The sequence below is a fragment of the Cherax quadricarinatus genome, chromosome 68, assembly GCF_038502225.1.
Source record: "Cherax quadricarinatus isolate ZL_2023a chromosome 68, ASM3850222v1, whole genome shotgun sequence".
NCBI lineage: Eukaryota > Metazoa > Arthropoda > Malacostraca > Decapoda > Parastacidae > Cherax > Cherax quadricarinatus.
Window position 1 is genome coordinate 9,445,896 of NC_091359.1, and position 16,160 is coordinate 9,462,055.

Consider the following 16,160-nt stretch of genomic DNA (forward strand, 5'->3'; position numbering starts at 1 on the left):
CTATCTTGATAACAACTGTGTAGAATTCCATCATACATTTGAATTTCGCTTACTCAATATAGAAGGATGGATGGGGAAGTTCAAAACGCGGAGAGGGGTAGAGAAGAGTAAGAGAGGATGGAGACGGCCTGGAAGAGGCGGAGAAGAGTACAAGGGGAAGGGAAGAGAGAAAGATGGGTTAGGAGGAATGACGTGGGGAAGAGGAAGAGGCGAACCAGGGTGGGGAGAGGTTCAGGACGTGGAGACTAGGCATGGTCTTCAGCACAACCTCAAATACCAAGAAAAAAAACAAGAGACAACATACTGATTAATAGCTCGGACGCTAGCAAAGAGCGCAATAATAGCAGAGGGAGAGGGGGAAGGGAGGGAGGGAAGGACTGCTTCTCCATTCCTAGAAACGGAGGTAGGAGCTGACAGGTAGGCGTAAACAAACTGTAGATGGGATCGAGGCTAATATGCTGATATTTTATGAAATAGAAAATGGTATTGAAGATGTGTCACTGCGTAAAGGTGAAAATGTTGTGATACTGAACACAAAAGAAAAGAAAAACATATTTCAAAACTAACAGAGAAGTTAGTGAGGCGGGTAAAAATGACAGTCCTCCTCCCCCCTCAAAAACAGAGAGAAACAAGAAAAACTTTCAAAATATATTACACTAATAGTCGTAGAGCTGAAAACAAGACAAACGAACTATAATTAACTACACACACACTACACACACACACACACACACACTACACACACACACACACTACACACACACACACTACACACACACACACACTACACACACACTACACACACACACACACACACACTACACACCACACACACTACACACACACACACACACACACACACACACACACACACACACACACACACACACACACACACACACACACACACACACAAAAGAAAGCAATTGCCAAAACATAGGTTAATTTAAAGAATGGTGATATGCCTATGGAATGCATTTTACAAGGGTTTAAATTATCCAACACTGACAGAAACACAAGACAGGTGGAGGCGTAGCCCTGTATGTCAGAAAAAAATAAAACTACCGTGTTGCCTCAAAAATTTGTATGAAGTCTGGGGAAACAGAGACCAAATCTATATGGATTTAAATTCTAAAGGGATTGAAAATCTGAGCCTAGGTGAGTAATAATGACCACTGAACTTAAAAATGGACCAAGAAAAACCTCTCTGGGACAAAATTGTAAAATCCTTAGTACATAAAAATTAAGTGATCTTAGGGGCTTTAATTTTAGCCAAATTAATTACAATTCCTTGCTTGGGAATCTAAGGTCAAATGACTTTTCTGGGGTAATTCAAGACTGCTTTTTAAAACAGTTCGTGACAGAACCAACTGGAGGAAATAACTTCTGGCAGGCAATCAGACAAACTGAGATCACGGAGGCGCGTGGAAGACGCCATGAAAAATCTATTACATTTAACACTGAACGTATGATAATAAACAATGAAGTAAAAATCCCAGATTTTCGTCCTGCAGATTACAATGAACAGAACAAGTGGACACCTGCCTTGGCTTGGCTAGGTAACTAAGAGAAGTGCCGAGATGACATTTTAAATACTATAAAAAAATATATTCCTTGACTGAATAACAATCATCCAAAATAAATGAACAGTAGGCTAAAATATTTTCTAAAAGAGAAGAATGGAATACATTGATTCACCTCATGAACCAATGTATTCATAAAAAGAGAGATTAATCATGGAGAAGAGATTAATAAATGAAATTAAAGTTGCATAGGGATCAAAGACAAATTCTAAAGTTTTTCCGAGTACCTAAAACAAACAGAAAAATTGGGTCCACTTAAAACTAACTCTGGTCACCTTATTGATACTAAGAAAGGAATGTGCTCGAATTTTAGCAATTATTTCCTGTCGGACTTTACACAGGAAGGTGTAAACAAAATCCCACAAATTAATAATTACAGTAGATCCCAGACAAAATGTTTTCAAGGGATCTTACAGAATTCAAAATGGAACTCAACAAGTCGCTCAATTGTCTTATCTATATATCATTTCAATTGGGCATCGTACCTGACATGTGGAAGATAGCTAAATTGATTTCTATCCACAAATGAGAGATTGGTCTCTTCAATCAAGTTACTGTACAATCTGCCTGACATCAATATTGGGAAATTATTGGAATTCATAACAGCAGATATAATAAGCAACTTTGATGAGTATAATTTGATTAAAGAGCTTCAGCACGGATTCACAAGGGGCTGATTATGCCTAACAAATTTACTGATATTCTTTAGTAAACCAGACATGTGAGGCAGTAAAGAATACAGTGCTGTCTACTAGGATTTCGGTAAGATTTCTGATAAGAGTCCCGCACAGAAGACTGAAGAAAATGGCAGCAGATGGTAAGGAAGGAAATATTCTTTCATGGATCGAGGTATGACTGAGAAATTGGCAGTAAAAAAAAAGCTTAAATGGGATGAAATCAGAAGGGTAACTGTCACCATTGGCATTCCACAATTATGACTTAAAAATTTAGAGCCCCTTGTTATTCATAATTGATATTCAATAAGGAATAAAAGGTGACATGAGTAAATTCACAAGGCTCCTTACCAGGACCGGCGAGATAATAGCCCAACATATTTCCATTTAAAAACCACGTAAAAATAAGAGAATAATAACCGGACACGACAGAGAAAGGCTAGAGGAGGACCTGGACAAACTGCAGGAATGGTCAGAATTGATGGCTACTGAACTTCAACCCCAGCAGGTGCACGTTTATAAAAATAAAGGAGGGAGGGAGAGAGAGGACAGCACATACAGAATACAGATTTGGGTGAACTACAATTCTCACACTGATCTCCTTCATCTTGACCTCCCATGCACTACTCCCTTACCCTGCCCCACTCACAATGACCACCCCTCTCACTATCATCCCTTCCTTGACGTTCCTCTCGCGCACTGCTTCTTTACCCTGACTTCCCTCACAATGACTAAACTTACACTCTCCTCGCTCACATTGGCTTCCCTCACCCTGACCTGCTTGTTATAAGCTTCCTTTAGAAGATTGCTCGGTGGCTCCTTGCTGCCGAGGAGTTGTAGGGGCAGAAGTAGTGGGGGGGGGGAATGTTAACCGTGGTAGTGGAGACGAAGTGGTGGTAGTGGAGAAGGAAACAGTGGTATTGGTGGTTTTCCTGCTGTTGGAGGTGGTAGTGGTGGAGGAAGTGGTAGGGGTATTGGTGGAGAACAGAGCGTGACCCCCCCAATTGCAAATTCTCGTCTTCTCCCACTTATCAACCACCACCACCATCAACCAACCTCCCTCTTCCTCCTCCATCACTACCACAACTCTTCACAATATAAGACAAAGAACATTAGAAACCACCACCAGATAACCCAGCACCATCCTCTCTTAATCATACCCTGCAACTAAAAAAATTGCCTCCCTCCCTCCGGCACTAAACACTCCTGATGGCACTCACAAAATAATCACCACAAATGCGTCACCTACTACATAACAGACGTAAACTCACTCAACACATTAGCATTAACACCCGTTACCCTCTTACACTCACTACGTTGTTTCATGTAAATTACCTTTCTTAATCACCTCTTTGTGTGTGTGTGTGTGTGTGTGAGAGAGAGAGAGAGAGAGAGAGAAAGAGAGAATTTTTTTTTAATTTACATATCCTCAGAACTCCATGGGGAAGTGGAACAGAATTCTTCCTCCGTAAGCCATGCGTGTTGTAAGAGGCGACTAAAATGCCGGGAGCAAGGGGCTAGTAACCCCTTCTCCTGTATAAATTACTAAACTTAAAAATAGAAACTTTCGTCTTTCTTTTTGGGCCACCCTGCCTTGGTGAGATACGGCCGGTTTGTTGGAAAAAAAATCCCCAGAAAGCACAGATTTTTTATATATTCACACAAAAACCAAGAGGGGCTTTAAAATTTGTAGTGAAAGGAAACTAAAATTAACAGAACACTGGGACAAAATTCTATAATGTAATGCTTTTCTTCTTCTTCTTCCTCTTCTTCAGGCTATGAGTAGTTTACTCAAGTTTATTCTCCTTCCGATGACTGTTTACTCAAGTTTATTCTCCTTCCGATGACTGCACGAGTTGCAGTGTGTTGTCACTGTTGTGTTGGCTCAGTCATGTCTGTTGTTGCTGTTCTGATGGTTGATGCCTGTTGCCACTATTGTTGGTTCAGTGATGCCTATTGTCACTGCTGTTGGTTCATTGATGTCTGTTGTACTGTTGTGTTGGTTCATTGATGTAATGTACTGGTTCAGTGATGTCTATTGTCACTGCTGTTGGTTCATTGATGTCTGTTGTACTGTTGTGTTGGCTCACTGATGTAATGTTGTACTGGTTCAGTGATGTCTATTGTCATTGCTGTTGGTTCATTGATATCTGTTGTACAGTTGTGTTGTTTCACTGATGTAATGTACTGGTTCAATGATGTCTATTGTCACTGCTGTGTGGGTTCAGTGATGTCTGTTGTCAGTGTCTTCATTCTTCATTCAGTGATGACTGTTGTCACTGCTGTGTTCGTTCATTGACGTCTACTGTCACTGTTGTGTTGATTCAGTGATTGATGTCACTCTTTGAGCCTAGTTAGAATCATCGTCTGTTTCCTTTGCTTCTGTCAAAATTTAGGATTGATTCACACACATATGGAAAACAGAAAAAACAGGGGAGACATGATATAAACATACAAAATACTCGGAGGAAATGACAGGTTAAGACAGGGACAGGGTGTTTCAGAGGGGAAACAGGTACCCTGAGGCACAGCTGAAAGTTAGACACCGATGAGTCACAGGTATGTCAAGAAGTATTCCTTCAGCCTCAGGTTGGTCAGTAAGTGGAATAACCTCGACGAAGCAGTAGTGGACTAAGGCTCCAGACATTGTTCGAAGAGTAGATATGAAAGGGTCCACGAGGCAAGGAGGGAGTAAATCTGGCAAGTGACAAGTGAAGACGCGGAGCCAGGAACCAAGACTCGACAACCTGTCGTCCACATACAGCCGAGTACAGTTTTACGACTCACTCGCCAAGAGTTCAATCCCCACCCGTGGTATGGTTTGTTTGTAATCGTGAGTCGAGTACAGATAGGCGAATATACAACCTAAAAAGATCCCCTCTCCTATTACAGATAATTCACGCCAGCAAATATATCAGTAAAACAAATACAAAAATACAGGTCAACTATCCCCAGCACGGATGAAATTACATATAAAACAGCGAAAGCCTCCCTTTAAGAGGAGCGCGATCAAGTTATAACTTGATAAAGCTCTAGCTGAGCGAAACATTGCTGAAAGAAAGACTTAGGTGTCTGTTCATGCATTTTTTGACATGCTACGTACTTCCATCCATCTCCGGAGCTGTGGGTACCAGAGGGTCTTGCGCCTCTCTGTTCAAGATACTCAGATACAAGTCTAACACACTCAGGCATACGTTTAACACACTCAAGAATACGTTTAACACACTCAAGTACACGTATAATACATTCAGGTACACTTAGAACACACTCGAAAGCAAGCATTAGCTATAAAGCTAAACTCATTCATACCAACACATCTAACACTCATTACTCCTTTTTCAGAGACAGATAAATAGGTAATGGGGGTAATTGTTGATGTGTCCATGAGAATAGTAGCGGGAGGGGAAAACAAGGTTGCTGAATTAGAGATGAGGAAAGTCCAGTGACTGAGGTGTTCATTTATTAGGTAGGTAGGCTGGTTGGTTGGTAGGTAGGCAACTCTGTAAGTAGGTGTGTAGGTGTAGGGGTGGGTGTGTACACTCACCTGTTTCACCTATTTGTGGTTGCAGGGGTAGAGTCACAGCCCCTGTTCCCTCCTCTTCGCTGGTGTGTGTGTGTGTGTGTGTGTGTGTGTGTGTGTGTGTGTGTGTGTGTGTGTGTGTGTGTGTGTGTGTGTGTGTGTGTGTGTGTGTGTGTAGTGTGTGTGTAGTGTGTGAGGTGTGTAGTGTGTGTGTGTGTGTGTAGTGTGTGTGTGTGTAGTGTGTGTGTAGTGTGTGTGTGTGTGTGTAGTGTGTGTGTGTGTGTGTAGTGTGTGTGTGTGTAGTGTGTGTGTGTAGTGTGTGTGTGTGTGTAGTGTGTGTGTGTAGTGTGTGTGTGTGTGTGTGTGTAGTGTGTGTGTGTGTAGTGTGTGTGTGTGTGTGTGTGTAGTGTGTGTGTGTAGTGTGTGTGTGTGTGTGTGTAGTGTGTGTGTGTGTGTAGTGTGTGTGTGTGTGTGTGTGTGTGTGGTGTGTGTGTGTGTGTGTGTGTGTGTGTGTGTGTGTGTGTGTGTAGAGCGTGAGGTTGCAGAAGTTGCTTACGTTCATGAAAGTGATCGTTAAACACGCGCACATTAATAGCGAACAAATTAAAAAGCAATTGAAAATATCTTCGACCTTAACCTCCAGCTCCCACCATTTCCTCATTTCTTTTCCAACTTACTTCCCCTCCCTCTCATCCCATCTTCCTTCTCTCTCTATAATTTGTCCATTTACCGCCTCTTATCTCCCTAGGTTTCCTCCCTCGCAGTTTCACTCCTTCCTTCGCTTAGCTAAAATTGGTCAACTGAGTAATAACTCACATCCTCGAAGACTTTATTTAATGTTAATAACTTACGAACTCTTCCCACCTCCCTCCCTCCCTCCCCCCATCCTTCCCTCCACACATCTCTCACTCCTCCCTCTCCCACCATTCCTCTCTCTTCCCCTCTCCCAGAACTTAAAAGAAACATTACACAAAATGTTGATAGGACAAATAACGATAATCAAAATGCTAATCCAATGGTTATAATCATAACCGTGTGTGTGTGTGTGTGTACTTACCTAATTGTGTTCACTTAATTGTGGTTGCAGGGGTCGAGACTCAGCTCCTGGCCCCGCCTCTTCACTGATCGCTACTAGGTCCTCTCTCTGCTCCCTGAGCTTTGTCATACCTCATCTTAAAGCTATGTATGCCTCCACTACATCACTTGCTAGACTATTCCACTTCCTGACAACTCTATGACTGAAGAAATACTTCCTAACATCCCTGTGACTCGTGCGAGTCTTCAGCTTCCAATTGTGACCCCTTGTTTCTGTGTCCCCTCTCTGGTACATCCTGTCTCTGTCCACCTTATATATTCCACGCTGTATTTTGTATGTCGTTATCATGTCTCCCCTGACCCTCTTGTCCTCCAGTGTCGTCAGGCCGATTTCCCTCAACCTTTCTTTGTAGGACATACCCCTGAGCTCCGGAACTAACCTTGTTGCAAACCTTTGTACTTTCTCTAATTTCCTGACGTGCATGACCAGGTGTGGGTTCCAAACTGGTGCTGCATACTCCAGTATGGGCCTGATGTACACAGTGTACAGTGTCTTGAACGATTCCTTACTAAGGTATCGGAACGCTATTCTCAGGTTTGCCAGGCGCCCATATGCTGCAGCAGTTATCTGGTTGATGTGTGCTTCCGAAGACGTGCTCGGTGTTATGCTCACCCCAAGATCTTTCTCTTTGAGTGATGTTTGCAGTCTTTGTCCACCTAGCCTATACTCTGTCTGCGGTCTTCTTTATCCTTCCCCAATCTTCATGACTTTGCATTTGGTCGGGTTGAATTCGGGAACCCAGTTGCTGGACCACGTGTCTAGCCTATCCAGGTCTCTTTGTAGTCCTGCCTGATCCTCATCTGATTTAATTCTCCTCATTAACTTCACATCATCTGCGAATAGGGACACTGAGTCTATCCCTTCCGTCATGTCATTCACATATACCAAAAATAGCATTGGTCCTAGGACTAACCCCTGTGGGACCCCGCTCGTCACAGGCGCCCACTGTGATACCTCATCACGTACCATGACTCGTTGTTGCCCCCCCCTGTCACGTATTCTCTCATCCATTGCAGTGCCCTTCCTGTTATACGCGCCTGATCATCTAGCGTCTGCACTAATCTCTTGTGAGGAACTGTGTCGAAGGCAGTCCAGGAAAATGCAATCAACCCACCCCTCTCTCTCGTGTCTTACTTCTGTTACTTTGCCATAAAACTTCAGAAGCTTTGTGACAGAGGATTTCCCTTCCATGAATCCGTGCTGGTTGTCTTTTATAATCTTGTTCCGTTCCAGGTGCTCCACCACTCTCCTCCTGATAATCTCTCCATGACTTTGCATACTATACACTTCAGTGACGCTGGTCTGTAGTTTAGTGCCTCGTTTCTGTCTCCTTTCTTAAAAATGAGGACTACATTTGCCGTCTTCCATACCTCAGGTAGTTGCCCAGTTTCAAGGGATGTGTTGAGGATTGTGGTTTGTGGCACACACAGCATCTCGGCTCCTTCTCTAAGACGAACGGGGAGATGTTGTCCGGTCTCATAGCCTTTGAGGTGTGTGTGTGTGTGTGTGTGTGTGTGTGTGTGTGTGTGTGTGTGTGTGTGTGTGTGTGTGTAGGTTTTAGTACAGTCAAAACTTCTGTTTGATGAGCGAGTTAATGGTTTGTGTTGTATGTGGAGGTGTGAGCAAGGCACCTGTGTAAAGAGAAAGGGAGGTGGAGAGAATGCCGTAAAGGAAGGGAGGGAGAGGGGAGAGAGAGAGAGAGAGAGAGAGAGAGAGAGAGAGAGAGAGAGAGAGAGAGAGAGAGAGAGAGAGAGAGAGAGAGAGAGAGACCCTCGGACTAGGCAATAAATCTTCAACATATCACTGGCCGAAGAGATCCGGCTAACTGGTTAAGGTCCTGCTATTTCTAACCAAATTTATAGCCGCCGCCTCGTGCTTCTGCTGCTGTTTCTCCTATTCTGCTCCTTTTTCTGCTTCTCCTTATCCTTCTCCTTCTCCTCCTCCTTCTCCTCCTCCTCCTCTCTCAGTTCTCCCTTTCTCACCACAGGAAATCAATCAGCTCTCGAAACAAATATGCACACACACACACACACACACACAGGACCAGGAGCTACGATTCGACCCCAGCAACCACAAGCAGGTGTACACACACACAATCCCCCCAGAAACCCAAATATCATCCCCAACACAGCGATCTAATTGGAGCAGAAAACAATTTAATTGAGAGGAGAAAAGCTATGTTTTCCCAGTGCAGGTAATGTTAAGAGGAAGCTCACTTGGTTCATAACTTCCGTGTACACCTGTGGGAAAATAAGCAACAGTTTTTCCCATGTGTGAGGGACTGCTGGCAGCAGCGACAGTTCACCATGCGTCTGGCACCATCGTCTTGCAGGACGCGCTCCCAGGCTATTATTATATTCAGATATCTCTTATACGCACAGCATATACGTATGTCGTGCCGAATAGGTAAAACTGGTCAATTACCAACAACTCATTTAAAATTAAGTCCTAAAATTTTCTCTTATACATTTAAACATATTTTTTTTTCATTTATGCTAATGTAAAAATTAATAATTTTGCACCAAAAGAACCTTAGAAAACTTACCTAACCTTATTATAACAAGCGCAGCTAAATATATTTTAAATAAGTTTACAATAATTTAATAGTAAACAAATGTAATGAAATATATTTTTTTCATTAGGTTCAGAATGATTTTTGCGAAATTATTGCATACACAAATTTTCGCTTCCCTTATTCGGCAATAATTTCGCAAAAATCATTCTGAACCTAATGAAAAAATATATATTTCATTACATCTGTTTACTATTAAATTATTGTAAACTTATCTAAAATATATTTAGTCGGATTAGGGTAAATTAAATTGCGCTTGTTATAACAAGGTTAGATAAGCTTTCTAAGGTTCTTTAGGTACAAAATTATTAATTTTCACATTTACATAAATGAAAAAATACATCTTTACACGTTTAAGAGAAAATTTTTGAATGGACTTTAATTTTAAATAAATTCTTGCTAACTGACCCGTTTTACCAATTCGGCACGACACACACACACACACACACATTATATATATATATATATATATATATATATATATATATATATATATATATATATATATATATATATATCTTATAAAGAGGAGTGTCTTAGTTAAACGGAAAATATACGCGTTCTCTACTGTTGAATGTAGATTATTCGTGTATGAATACAAATTCATATTTTACACTCGTTTACATGTAAAACTGAGAGTTGCTACTATCAGAAAATTATTTATTTCAATTTTATCACATTCATTTATAAATGTATGGATGGTAGGTTGACTCGGTTAGTGGCCAGGCTTACACTTACATTACCACAAATTCTTACCACTACCACACAGTCAGTCAGGACGTCTAGACATACACGTTGCTGGACACTCGTATATTTCTCAACTAATAAACATGCAGCTTTAGGCAGTTTTTCACTGCTAGTTGCGACACAATTATCTGCGAACCCAACTACCAAGGACAATTAGTGGTTGTGACACTAGTACGTTCACTAGTCCAGCAGTGTTCTGAGGATTCTCACAAGAGTAGCAAGAGGAAAAACAAAAACATAGTATATCTATATACCTGACGTGAATATCAAAACGCCCAACAATTCAACAGCAAAAAAAAAAAAAAAACTCACGAATCCAATTGCTTACTACGAAAACGAAGAAACACACACACACACACAAACCTAGGAAGGCTCCCACCTCGATGGTTACTGCTGGGAGCGTCCATGACTCTAGTGGTGTAGAAGACTGCTACCTTCCCAGCAGCACCATTGTAAACACGGAGAGGTGGAGATACAAGATGGGGGGTAGAGGGAGACTAACGCGAACACCACCGCCACCACAGATAAACGCTCACACCTGCTACTGAAAAACCCTCGGCCGTTATGTTCACTTAACTGATGTTGCACCGTGTTAATTGGTTGGTTAATTGGATTTAACCATGTCACCTGTTCCATACTAGGATCAGAGGAAGGATCAGAGTAAACTCTCAGTGTATATACACTAACAGATACACATCTCTCGTTGAATTTATCCTATGTTAATTTAATGTTAAGTTAAATTTGAAATACAAGCCAAATCGAAAAATAAATTACATATAAATTCTAAGTGAAAAATTAATAATAAATTTAATTTTAATAATGTGTTGTGGGGAGAATGTGGGTGTTGTGGTTGTGGGGAGAATGTGGGTGTTGTGGTTGTGGGGAGAATGTGGGTGTGGGGAGAATGTGAGTGTTGTGGTTGTGGGGAGAATGTGAGTGTTGTGGTTGTGGGGAGAATGTGAGTGTTGTGGTTGTGGGGAGAATGTGAGTGTTGTGGGGAGAATGTGGGTGTTGTGGTTGTGGGGAGAATGTGAGTGTTGTGGGGAGAATGTGAGTGTTGTGGGGAGAATGTGGGTGTTGTGGCTGTGGGGAGAATGTGGGTGTTGTGGTTGTGGGGAGAATGTGAGTGTTGTGGGGAGAATGTGGGTGTTGTGGCTGTGGGGAGAATGTAGGTGTTGTGGTTGTGGGGAGAATGTGAGTGTTGTGGTTGTGGGGAGAATGTGAGTGTTGTGGGGAGAATGTGGGTGTTGTGGGTGTGGGGAGAATGTGAGTGTTGTGGGTGTGGGGAGAATGTGGGTGTTGTGGTTGTGGGGAGAATGTGGGTGTTGTGGTTGTGGGGAGAATGTGGGTGTTGTGGTTGTGGGGAGAATGTGGGTGTTGTGGTTGTGGGGAGAATGTGGGTGTTGTGGTTGTGGGGAGAATGTGGGTGTTGTGGTTGTGGGGAGAATGTGGGTGTTGTGGTTGTGGGGAGAATGTGGGTGTTGTGGTTGTGGGGAGAATGTGGGTGTTGTGGGTGTGGGGAGAATGTGAGTGTTGTGGGTGTGGGGAGAATGTGAGTGTTGTGGGTGTGGGGAGAATGTGAGTGTTGTGGGTGTGGGGAGAATGTGAGTGTTGTGGGTGTGGGGAGAATGTGGGTGTTGTGGTTGTAGGGAGAATGTGGGTGTGGGGAGAATGTGGGTGTTGTGGGTGTGGGGAGAATGTGGGTGTTATGGGTGTGGGGAGAATGTGGGTGTTGTGGGGAGAATGTGGGTCTTGTGGGTGTGGGGAGAATGTGGGTGTTGTGGATGTGGGGAGAATGTGGGTGTTGTGGGTGTGGGGAGAATGTGGGTGTTGTGGGTGCGGGGAGAATGTGGGTGTTATGGGTGTGGGGAGAATGTGGGTGTTGTAGGTGTGGGGAGAATGTGGGTGTTGTTGGTGTGGGGAGAATGTGGGTGCTGTGCTTTTGAGGAGAATGTGGGTGTTATGTGGAGAATGTAGATGTTGTGGTTGTGGGGAGAATGTGGGTGTGGGGGTTACGGGGAGAATGTGGGGGTGGTGGTTATAGAAAGAATGTGGGTGAGGCTACTGTAGATGTGGTGATTGTGTGAAGTTCGTGGGTCGAATTCTAAACAATTAGATGTATGGGCAAGTTTCCTAACACCTACTGTCCTTGCTCTGTAGTAGTAAACAGATACCTAGAAGCTAATCTACTATTGGGTCCTTTTTAAGTCCTTCCTGGGTTACGACCCAGGTAGGACCTGAAATGGACCCTAAGGAAAGCCACCGAGTTTCTTATTCGGATTTTTAACCCGAAGGATAACTCAAAATAGTCAGTGCGTCATCGAGGACTGTCTTATTTCCACTGTGATCCTTTAATAATCTTGTGCCCCCAGGATGTGACCCACACCAGCTGACTAACACTCAGGCACCTACTAACCACTAGGTGAATAGGGACAGCATGCGTAAGGAAACATGCCCAGCGTTTCCACCCATGTTGGGTACTGAACCTCGGATACTCAAATGTTTGAGGCGAGTGCTTTGCCAACCGAGCCTTCTGGGATTACTAATCTGAAAAAGTTGCCAGTTTTCTTTCTTCGTTGAGAAATTAAGGGTCGGCTTGTGTGTCTATGTATTTACTGGCAATGAACACCAGTTCGAGCGGCCCTCCAATGGGCTTTATCATATTGACTCTTGAAGGTTAAAGTCCTAACGGAAAGGCAAGATAACGAATCCTCGGTAGTATAGTGGTTAGTATCCCCGCCTGTCACGCGGGAGACCGGGGTTCAATTCCCCGCCGGGGAGGTGTATTTTAATATTGAATACTGTTTGTGTTCTTATAGAGAGACATGTTTTCGTAAACAGATATTTGCACATACATACAGGTTCTCGCTAAAGAAAGACCAGGGGTGACAAGATACTACGTACAAAATACTGAGAGGAACTGACAGAGTGGACAAGGCGAGTCTGAAAGGCGGGTCGTAGGTACAAGAGTGAACAGCTAGAAGCTTATAAACACAAATGTGTCACGGGGGTGGCCTTAGAGTGGCCAGGAAGTGGAAAGACAGCGAAGTGGTAGAGGCAGGATCCATGAATAGCTTTAATAATACATATAATAGGGCTCACGCAGTCAGGAGATTGATTTTGCTGCGGAAGCGGCTAGTGTATTGTGCGCCCCATATCTATCCTGTGGGCGGTAGTGCAAGAGGATATGGACAAACAAAAGGCCTAGGAATTACGCCCAAAATGGGTTTACAGGAATACATCTTGATTTATATCTGCAGTTGACTTATCTGTTGAAAGCAAATTTGCTGAATATACTACCTGGTATCTTATTTTCGTTAATATTTTGACACATACATTATTATACTATCTCTATATTCCTCATTATGTGGACAATTAATCACATAGTGTTCAAGATAGTGACCACTGGGCTGGCCACACATATTTTGCACTTGATTTTATCATGTGTGTGTCTGCCAAGCTGCCAGAAACACTTGTAACTAAGCCTAAGCCTGGATACTACATCAGTCAGTCTCTTCACATTGCAAGTTGTTCCATAAACGTACATACAGTATCTACATTCATGCTATTATAGTGGGCTATAGATCTACTCAGGTTTCTAATCCAGTAACTGCCAGCGGAGAGGCTGAGCCAGGAGGAAAGACGCGACTCCTGCAATCACAAATAGGTGAGCACACAGACACAGGTGAGCGCCTATGGCCAACACAAAGCTTAATTAAGAGGAAGAGCCCGAAGCAACACTCGATCCCGTAAACACAAATCGCTAGGTACACAAACCTACACACAGAAGCCCCCCAGCACACACACGTATTACGAAACTTCGCCGATGCTAAATAAAGAGAATAACAGCTGAAGGGTACACGAGGAGGTTCTACGATGACCTAACATAAATGGACAGCCAAGTTGCACTAGGGTCTTACTGCCAGTAAGTATAAGGTAATACGAGTGAGGTAGTGAAAGATCAGAGAGAATGTAGCTTGGGAGAAAACACACTGCCGACAGTATCTTAGAGTGAGCATAATACCGTGAACATCAACGGGAGTGCACATCAATCACGTAACTCCAGCAGTATATATGTACATGAATGGTATACAATACCATCAAGATGATAATTAGACACATTTGCAAAATCTGGGTATCTTTATTGTAGGCGTTTCGCCAACCAGCGGTTGGCGAAACGTCTACAATAGATTTTTCAGGACTACGTTGCTCTTCAACTCCAAGGCTGAGGGACTGATTACTTCATCTTCTGTATATAGTTCTATTGTCTTCCAATTATGTCCGATAATCTGTATTAAGCCACTGGTTGGCTTAATGTCTACAATAAAGATACCCAGATGCTGCAAATGTGTCTAATTTCCATAGTCTCGTGGCTCAGTTGGTAGCCGCATCAACCGTGAGCCTGGTGTTCGACTCCCGACACGAGTGGAAACGTTGGGCATGTTTCCTTACACCTGCTGCCCGTGTTCGTCTGACAATAAGTAGGTACCTGGGTGTTACTCGACTGGTGTGGGTCACATCCTGGGAATGAGGATTAAAGGATCCCAATGGAAATAAAACAGTCTTCGATTACATCCTCAGCTCACCTATGGCATCTGTGACTGGGGATCTACTACAGCAAATTACCTAAACTCAATAGAAGCCCAGCAAAAATCAGCTGTACGAGTAATTACTCAAGGAAACATTAGATAACAAACGCTCCCGTTCTCCGAAAGTTTAAACTTAATCAGCATACAAAACGTTCAATTTTACTACTGTGCATACTATATAAGAACAACAATCAATATTAATAAAAACCCTTCTCCAAAACTCTTCCAAGATAGCTGCAACACAACCCGCATAATACAAGATAAAAATACCTCTTCGATATCCCTCTGCACGACTCAACCTGAGTAAAAACTCGATTCGTATAAATGGCCCCAAAATATTGGATATTTCTACCTGAAGATTCCAGAGGTTCCAGCTCTGGCAACAACTTTAAAGTTACTGTCAAAAAAACGCCTCTTTACCTTAATGTGATTCATCTACTTGATTTTTAATCCAGTACTCATCCTCCAGTACTCGTTTCTGCTGTTTTCTTCTATTCTCGTATATCATATCTTATGCTGCAGTCCCTTTCATGGCTGAGTGTGGGTTATTTGTGTATTCAGACACAGCTGTTTTACCAAGAATTTTACACGGTTTTATCCTTGTTCATAACTCCTTATATCCATACACAAATAACCCACACATAGAAGAAAGGAGCTTACGACGACGTTTCGGTCCGACTTGGACCATTTACAAAGTCACACTAACGAGAAGTAGAGCAGGACGGGTATATATAGGCGGGAAGTGGTAGTGGAAGTAGTAGTGGTAGAAGTAGTAGTGGTAGAAGTAGTAGTGGTAGAAGTAGTAGTGGTAGAAGTAGTAGTGGTAGAAGTAGTAGTGGTAGAAGTAGTGGTAGTAGTGGTAGAAGTAGTAGTAGTAGTGGTAGAAGTAGTAGTAGTAGTGGTAGAAGTAGTAGCGGAGATGGAAGGTAGTAGTAGTGGGGAAGTGAGGAGGAGGAGTCAGTCAAGTCGGACCGAAACGTCGTCGTAAGCTCCTCTCTTCTATGTGCGGGTTATTTGTATATCGTTCCAATCACGGTACTGTGCCTTTTTTTTTTATTCCTTATATCGATCTCTGTAGATACAGTCCTCATGATACAACAGATACACACTTAACTGACATCATTGGCATACTTTACAGAAAGCCCCTAGTTATGCAGAGCATTTTGGGCAACCTAAGTTAATATTGTCCCCCAGGATGCGATCCACAACAGCAGGCTAACACCCAGGTACCTAATTACTTCTAGGTGAACAAGGAACATGCCCAACTTTTTACCAGCGCCGGGGATCGATCCTAGACCCCTCAGTGTATAAACTGAGTACGCTATCAAGTCGCAGGCGTGTTAGAATTTTTTTTTCACTCGTAGCGAGGAAGGAGAATG

The 16,160-nt window shown here is 42.8% G+C and overlaps 1 protein-coding gene across 4 annotated transcripts in view; it reads right to left on the reverse strand.

Moving 5' to 3' along the window:
* The window catches only part of LOC128697766 (pleckstrin homology domain-containing family G member 5), a 1,323,529-nt gene that overhangs the window by 857,577 nt on the left and 449,792 nt on the right, over positions 1–16,160 (reverse strand). The window lies entirely within an intron of this gene.